Consider the following 9,611-nt stretch of genomic DNA (forward strand, 5'->3'; position numbering starts at 1 on the left):
CCTGTCATTAAATGATAATCTGGTATTCAGATGACATCCTTCGTGTCTCTCTCTGTCTTCTGTTTTCCCACCAGGTCTTCTACGACTTACTTGATAAGGGAAAAAAACAATGCAGTCGTGAAAAATATAATAGAGTTCATGTTTAAGAGCTATTGCTCTAGACATCATAAATAATAATGACCAGAATTTCAGCAAAGTGCACAGGATTTGGGTAACGCAGAAAGAGACTACCAAGGAAATGGAAAGAAAAAAGACAACAGGAAAGAGTGCTCAGGGAACCATAAGACTGAACAGAAAAATAGAGCTATCTAAACAGTAGCCAGATGTGAATACCACAAAAATGCTCATTTTCACATTCCATTAAGGCAATGAATAATTCAGGAATTCCTATAACAATTAGCAAGTTATGCAGTGTTTTACGGTTGTGCATTGTTCTGTAATATTAACTTTATACTTTTGAATGATTCAGAGAAAGTAGACCCCTGGAATGTGCCTCATACATGGTACAGCCTTGGAAAATGTTTGTTGACTTTTTCACTGATATTATTTTATAGTTTCAGTAGTTTAGATATTGCTTTTCCTTTGTTTTTTCTTTTCCCTAAAGAAGTTTAGTGTGTATGAAAGAGATTTCCCCTTCATTTAAGTCAGGGGTGGGGAACGTCTGGCCCGCAGGCCCTATAAGGCCCTCGAAATCATTTGGTCTGGTCCAGCCACGGTATTAGGGGTGAGTTAATTAAATATTTCACCAAATATAGCAGGTTAATTTTTAAGTTGATAATTTTGTATGGCCTGAGAATGATGCTATAAATATCCAAATGGCCCCTGGTACAAAAAAGGTTCCCCAGCCCTGATAAGTCATGGGAAAGCATCTAGTTCAATCTAGATTAAGCTGTGTTCTATGAGAGAAAATTTTAAGAGAGAAAAGTTGATGTACCTACTAGTTCTACCAAGGAGTAAGTGGTAGTAGCTAAATATATATGCTCTAAAGCTAAAATGAATTCAAAGCTAAAAAAAAAAAAAAAAATTCAACTTGAGCCTTAAATTTAGAACCTACAATTGGCAAAACACACACACACACACACACACACACACACACACACACAGCAAAACAAAACAACACCCTATTCTGACTGAAAGGTTACAGAGAAGAAACTCTAGGGAGAAAAGCCTGAGAATGACCATTTGTTAAAGTTCTGTGAAGGTGAGGTGTCACTTCAACCCTCTGGTAGCTTACATCTTGGGTTGAGCTTGAGCTTCAAAAACTCAGCAAAAACTTTCTCAAGTGTTTGTGCAGTTTTGCTGTAAATTTCTTAGGAACCAATAAGCAAAGATAAAGATCAGGGTTCTATAAAGAAAGGTTATTTATCCTCACACCGTCTCAATTTAACTAGAAAATAAAACAAAACTAGGAAGCAATACAAAAGGGCAAGCAATGGACACTGGAACTTTCTCTGGTTCTTGGTTCATGGTTCAGGTACAGACATCTCCACCGATGGTGCTCTAGCCCGGCTTTCCTCAGGCTGCCGAGTGGAGTCGCTCCTCCAAGAGATTTTTGATAAAAGCAGTTCATGGAGCATGTTTCATTCTGTGGTGGCTTTTTTATTTCTTACCCTTAACTCAAGGGAGAACAATCATTTAAAATAGACCTAACTAGCAAGCTGCAACACAAGTTTCAGCTAGTAAACCCTCATCCAGGAGTAAGGACTTGTTTTTTTGTTTGTTTGTTTGTTTGTTTTCTTTTCTTTTCCCGTCTATTTCTGGAACCTCCCATCCAAATCCTCTATATTTCATTATACTAGGCCCAGTTGCTTTGATTTACATTTTTTAAAACTTAACATTGAAAGCAATCTTTTAATCCTCTTTTCCAACTTATTCTTAACACTATTAGATAACACATTTCTCTGTATCATCTTAGGCAGGTAGACATAAACACATTCTATATATATTTTTTCATGTGTTTTGACATAAAATAACTATCTTGTAATTTACATACACAACAAATATACAGCATTTCCCCTTCTGAACCAGGGGAGGAATCATTACAGTGTTGTGAGCGGGGAAGAGGGGCCATTGTTGAACAGCCTCCACTTTCCCATAAAGACCCTTAAAGCTTTGACAAGGCTTCAGGCATTTATTTATTCCCCACTGATCCCAGAGTGGGGTGTGCTGGGAGTCTCGCCCTGTTTTTAGCAGAAGGAAATGTTTCTGTTTTAAATATGTTCATTCATAAGTATCAATATTCATTCTAAGTTTTTAAAAGGTCATTTTTTTTTTCTAAAACATCACTTACAACCAACTTTCTCATCTACCCCAAAATTATTTTTATTTTTAAGGTAGTTTTTTTATTTCCTCTCTCAATATTTGGGAATTTCAACAGAAGTACATAAAAATTCCTGCCAGATACGGAAACCATGGAGGGTCATGGAACAGTGTGAAGCTAGCTGTGTTCTTTTCTCTAGGCCATTTGTTTACTTGTTCTGCTGTTACTAGCAAAGAGAAGACATGTCAATGTAATTTTATTTTATTTTTATATTAGAATGATGTCTTATTACACCTTAAAATGTAACTCAGAGGATGTAGTTAAAATGTAATTATGAACCAACCCTTCCCTTCAGGACATGATGATATTGCTGGAAGTGGCTACAAAACTTTGTTATGTGACCTCAAAGGGGAAATATCTCTCATTCTCAAAATAGTCTTTTTCTGAGGTAGCGCTTTGTCTTTCGGAACCAAAACTCTTCTCCTTAGGATCCAAAATATGACTACATTTGCCAGCTAGTTATTCATTGTACTGGACACATACTGGTGTTTTCCTACCAGATTGGAGCATATTTACTCTTCTAAGTTTTTAACTTCATACTTATCTGCATTGTTATTTTATTTTGGCTCTTCTCTCATGATTTTCTTAATTCTCATGAACTAAGATTTTCTCTATGCTTGTCAGTTACTGTCCCAGTTATCTATTGCTATGTAATCAACTTCCACAAAACTTAGTGGTTCGCGACACCAATTTGCCTGGCTGGCATAGCTCAGTGGTTGAGAGCCGAACCATGAACCGGGAGGTCATGGTTAGATCCTGGTCAGGGCACATGCCCCGGTTGCAGGCTTGATCCCCAGTGGGGGACATGCATGAGGCAGCCAATCAATTATTCTCTCTCATCATTGATGTGTCTATCACTCCCTCCCTCTCTGAAATCAATACAAAATATTATATTTTAAAAACACATCAATTTATTGTTATTTCTCAATGTTGTATGGGTTCACTTGGCTCAGCTGCAAGGTCCTCACTCAGAATCTCTCATTTCAGACAGTCAGAGAGGGGCAGGTGTAAAAGTCATGTGAAGACTTGACCAGGCTGCACATCCACGATGGCATCTTGGTGCTTCTTCATGTGTGTGGCATCTCTCTTCAGCAGAATAGGCTGGACTTCCTACATGATGGCTTAAGACCTAACATACTCGGTGGGTTAAAAGCTCATTAACTGGATTTGTTGGGCTAAGAATAAAAGTTTTCATGCAAATTATGTTCGTTATGCTCTGTCCTTTCTCGGGAGGCCTCTTCCTCTCTGAGGCCCGTTGTCTATTTGGCCTCAATGGGTTAAATGATGATTACCCATATTATTGAGGGCAACCAACTTTCCTGTGGTCCACTATTCAAATGCTAATCTCATCCAGAAATGCTCTCACAGACACATCCTACAATAATGTTTAATTTGGGCACCCCTCGGCCCAGTCAAGTTGACTCAGAATTTATTATCACAATACTAGATTTGATGATAACCCATTCTACACAGAATAAGTAATGGCTTATGTTGTGCAGTCTTTACATAACTATCCCACAGCTAGAATCAAGGTCAAGCTTTCTCTCAGCTGACTAAATGTTGAGACTTACCTGATAATATCTTTCCATAAAAGTTCAAAAGATAATTAGTATAGTGAAAAAGATATCCTCAAATATTACTTATCAAAGATAATACTTTGATGCATTTAGGCCCAAGAACTATAGGGAGCATTTTATCAAGTATTTGCAAAAAGGAGATAACTCACCGATTACTGTATTAAACACCAGATATTTTACTAGTTTTTAAAGAGTTTCAAACAAAGGACCAAGTTTCAAGTTGGAAGAAAAGAAGAGAAAGATAATGAGTTCACTGATTCTTTGTTTATATCCTAAGTGATTAAACAGTTAAAATTTTAATCAGTTCTTCATAGTAATGACTTTAGTCAATCATCTCAATAAGGAGTCAGCAAACTATAGTCGTGGGCCAAATCTGACTCATCATTTGTTTTTGCAAATAAAGTTTTATTGGAACACAGCCAAGCCAATTTGTTTGCATACTATCTATGGCTGCTTTTGTTACAATGACAGATTTGAGTAGTTGTGACAGAAACCGTATGGCCTACAAAACCAAAAATATTTACTATCTTATCCTTTACAGAAAAAGTTTGCTGACTTTTGCTCTGCAGAGAAAGTTTGATTACCTCTGACTAAAATATTGAAGTTTGAATTTGTATTGTAAAAAGAGATAAGACAAGTTGTGTACACATTGATGGAGGTCTTACTTTGTTGGACCCTGGGTGTTGTGAAATGCAAGGGGGAAATATCCTGAGAAAGAACAGAATATAATAGAATGTAATTTGCATGGGAACTTTCAGTCTTAGACCAACAAATCAAGTTAATGAGTTTTTAACCCACTAAGTATTTTCAAAATCTAAGGGCAGAAAATATTTACAAATATTTGCATTTGCTGAAACAAAACATCCAAGTGATTGCTTCATTGTTTCCTTTTAATTAATATTGATTCTTTTTCTAAGTGAGACTAATATTTCTTGATATTGGATTATCCTTTTCAAAAGAGTATTTATTTTTCTACTTTTCTCTCACTTTATTTCTCATCATTCAGAATGATTCACTTTGCCTAGAGATGGATTGTGTTTTATTTTGTTTTGTTTTATAAGTGAAATCCAAATGGAAAGAAAGTCAACTTTTGTTTTTTTGGTTCTGAAATAGGCCCTTGGAGCTCTCAATAGATGCAATCATTTTGAAAGATAAAGCTTTAGCTTTTCAAGGCGAAAATTTTGTAAAGAATGAAACCTATGGTCTCTAAGTAAAGAGAAGAAAGGGTGGTAGGACATTCACAGGGTTAGCCATGAAAGAAGCAGGGTATAGAATTTATGTCACCTAATAAATTGAGAGGGTTGAAGGGGAGTTATTCATTGTTTCCCACAGATTAAATATGCACACACCCCAGGTTACTATCTGGGGAGGATATTGATTAAGGCATCATGTTGAAGGAAATAAGAGGGACTTGAAATGAGGGAACAGGGCCTAGGATGACCACAGGGAGAGGGACAGAGTCATCTCTGAGAAGCAGCTGCCCTGTGGCCATGCTGACACCCACGGACATCCACCCCACCGTGAGGCCTGTGCTGAGAAGCCTCTCAGCACACTGCTGCCTGGCAAGGGCCTGCATGCCTGCCATGGCTCAACTCAGAGAAGTAATCCCCTTTATGCCTTAAGACCTTTTATTTTTCTTCTTATGCCAACTCCGCTGTGTGGCCAGCGTCCTTTAGAATGGCCCAGGACACTCATAAGCCTCCCAAGTTTTGGGATCTGGAAGAGGCATGTAGGAAAGGAGCTCTGCTGACCTCCTGACAACCTGACCTGTTTCCAGATAGACACATGGGCAAGGACTGAGTGCGCTCCTTCCCAAGTCTTGGCAAAGTGCTTTGTGATTCCATCTGGAGCAAGAAGGGATAAGCAGCCTGGTGAAGAGATGCCATGAGCATAGCTTACTTCATTCTTAATCTTTCCTCCATTAAAAAGAGCCATTTGATTCACTCTCAGGGGAAGGATTATCTTGGAAGAATAAAAGTGTTCTCTTTTGTTTTCAAATATTTTGAATTCTCATCAAATTTCTTCCAAATAGGTCATCCGTGGGGGAATACAGAAACTAGAGCTTTAGCAGGGAAAGTCAAGGAGAACTTGGAGCTAGAGGCCAGCAAGCCTAGCTAGCTAGGATGACAGAAGGAGGCTAAGCCTCCAATATGTGATCCTAAGTAGGATAAATATTTCAAGAGGGGGGCTTCCATACAGAAGATTTTGCAGGTATGATTGAAAGAACTCCTGAAAGAGGCATTGGCGTGCCCAGGAATTGTGTTAAAGCATAGCTCTCACCAGCCCAACCCTTCGTCTTCATCTAAGAACTTTATGTTGCTTCCATCTAGGCCCTTGGGTAGTTGGTTGTCTACAGACTCCAATTGACTGCCTACTCATGCTGGCATCTGGGGGGAGGCCAGGAATCGTCCCTCTGCTGGCTGGCACTGCCTACTCTAAGAAATACTTTGCCACAGTTCTCTTAACAAACCCCACTAGTCTAAAGGAGACGCCTAGATGCTTGGAGCAATTTTGGAGAATAGTTATCATTCTGCACTCAGGGATGGAAGTGAGCTAGCTCAAATCCCTGAGGGAGGATAATGGTTACCCACATTACATGAGTCGAAAGCAAAGGAAGAAACCATGAGGGAAAGATGAACCAATTTTGCTACATAAAAATGAATAACTTTGGGGTATTAATAAATAAATAAACTTCACAGAGAACTTCTTTGTGCCTGATAGAGTTTTGCAAGAATTGAATAAATTATCAATAAAGGAAATTATTGTAATAATTGGGAAAATTTGAATATAGATTGTATATTAGAAAACATTACATCTTGCGAAAGAGAACAGTATTGTGATTATGTATATGAATCCCTTATTCTTACACCAAATTTTAAAGTATTTAGGGTGAAGAGTCATAATGTTATGATATCTACAATCACTCTAGTCATTTGGAAAAGAAGTATATACACATATGCATATGAAGACAGACATGCAGAAATAGACAGAAAGAGGTAACATAAATATTGCAAAGTGTTAACCCTTGGTAGATCTAGGTGAAAGGTGTAATAAAAGTGCTCATGTACTAGTCTTCCAACTTTTCTGAAAGCTTTGTATTTTTCAAAATAAAAAGTGAGAAGACAATGAATTGATGCATGTAATACCTTACAACTGTTAGTTATCAGATGAAAATCACTTTGAGGACAGGATTCTTTGTTTTCATATACTCAATGTCTAAACATTGTCCTGCTCCATAGTCAATGCTCAAAGCAACTTTACATGACTAAATAATAAGATAAATAAATTTTTGTCTTCTTGCTTCTTACCACTACTTACTTTCCTTTTCTACTCCCATTAGAAATTTGTTTGTAGGGTTAGATTAAAGCATAAATTGCAGTTAAGCGTTTGCATATCAGCTCTGTGTGTGTATGTGTGGTGTGTGTGTTTAAGTGTTTAATATCCTACCCTATTCCCTACCACACCTTAAAGCAAATTAAATAGGAGTAGGGTTGCCAGATATAACACAGAACATCCTATTAAATTTGGATTTCAGGCAACAGTGAATCATCCTATCTAATAAAAGAGAAACATGGTAATTAGCCATACGTCCGCTATGGCTAATCAGGGCAATATGCAAATTAACTGCCAGCCAAGATGGCGGCCATCAGCCAGGCAGCTTAAAGCGAACATGAGGCTTGCTTGCTTCAGTGATGGAGGAAACCAACGTTCCACGCCTGCCGCTGCCGGCCTCTGAGCTTGCAGTTTGAAACATTGTTACAAATATAGAAGCTAAACAAAACCCCAGAAACCTGCTTTCAGCCAGCCGGGATCTCAGAGCTGGAGTTGAAACAGTGTTTCGAATATAGAACCCAAACAAACCAGATACCTGCTTTCAGCAGCTGAGGCCTAAGAGCTGGAGCCAAGCCTCAGAGCTAAAGCTGGCCCAGAATTAAAAAAAAAAAAGAAAAGAAAGGAGCGGTTGGGAGTTTCAGTCACCCGCCAGCCTGAAAACAGCCCTCAGCCCCTCACCCAGACTGGCCAGGCACCCCAGTGGGGACCCCCACCCTGAAGGGTGTGTGACCAGCTGCAAACAGCCATCATCCCTTCATCCAGGCTGGCCAGGCACCCCAGTGGGGACCCCCACCCTGATCCAGGACACCCTTCAGGGAAAACCGGCCGGCCCCCACCCGTGCACCAGGCCTCTATCCTATATAGTAAAAGGGTAATATGCCTCCCAGCACCGGGATCAGCGGAGCCGAGAGGCCTCCCGGCACTGGGATCAGCGTGACATGGGGCAGCGCCCAAACCCCCTGATCGCCCTGTGGCTCTGTGTGTGACAGGGGGCGGGGCCACAATCTCCCTATCTGCCCTGCTCTGTTCATGACAGGGGAAGGCACCCCAACCCCCTGATCAGCCCTGCTCTGTGCCTGATAGGGGGAGCTCCCCAACCCCCTGATCACCCTGCGGCTCTGTGTGTGACAGGCTGCGGTGCCCCAACCCCCTGATCGGCCCTGTTCTGTGTGTGACAGGGTGTGGCATCCCAACCCCCCCCACCCCCCCCCCCCACACACACACACACACCGGCCCTTCTCTGTGTGTGACGGGGTGGAGCCATAACCTCCCCATCGGCCCTGCCCTGAGTGTGACAGAGGCGGCGCCCCAACCCCCTGATCGGCCCTGCTCTGTGGGTGATAGAGGCCAGTACCCCAACGCCCTCCCCCCCCCCATGGGCCCTGTTCTGTGTGTGACAGGGTAGAGTCATAACCTCCCCATCGGCCCTGCCCTGAGTGTGACAGGGTGCGGTGCCCCAACCCCCTGATCTGCCCTGCTCTGTGGGTGACAGGGGGCAGTGTCCCAACTCCCCTATCGGCCCTGCTCTGTGTGTGACAGGGGGGAGCTCCTCAACCCCCTGATGGGCCCTGCTCTGTGAGTGACGGGGGGAGCTCCTCAACCCCCTGATCGGCCCTGCTCTGTGCATGACAGGGGGATGCTCCCCAACCCCCTGATCGACCTTGCTCTGTGCGTGACAGGGTACGGAGCCCCAACCCCCCTGATTGACCCTGCTCTGTGCGTGACAGGGGGTGGCCCCACAACCTCCCCATGGACCCTGCCTTAAGTGTGACGGGGGCGGTGCCCCAACCCCCTAATTGGCCCTACCCTGAGTGTGACTGAGGGTGGCATCGCAACCTCCTGATCTGCCCTGCTCTGTGCATGACAGGGGGCGGAGCCCCAACTCCCCAATCAGCCCTGCTCTGAGCCCGACCATGGGGTGCACCTAGGGATTGGGCCTGCCCTCTGTCACCCAGGAGCAGGCCTAAGCCAGCAGGTCGTTATCTCCCGAGGGGTCCCAGACTGCGAGAGGACTCAGGCTGGACTGAGGGAACCCCCTTCCTCCCCCCGAGTGCACAAATTTTTGTGCACCGGGCCTCTAGTTTAATATAAGTATGGTCCAAATAGTTCACAAAGGCGAAATATTCCATGGAACATACTTATACTAAAAATTATTCATTGTTTACCTGTAATTCAATTTGTAAAAGGCATCATATTTTTTATTTGTTAAATATGGTAACCCTAATAAAAGCCATTTATTACCCCTGATGTATATGGCTGACCCTGCTCACAAGCATGTAAAAATCTTAGATAAGTTGATTTACCTATAAGAAAATGTTTATAGTTTTTCTGAATTTTCAATTATAGTGGAAATAAGCCTTTATCCTTTTAGCTGAATTGTC

The sequence above is a fragment of the Myotis nattereri genome, assembly GCF_964212035.1.
Source record: "Myotis nattereri genome assembly, chromosome: 1".
NCBI classification, from domain to species: domain Eukaryota; kingdom Metazoa; phylum Chordata; class Mammalia; order Chiroptera; family Vespertilionidae; genus Myotis; species Myotis nattereri.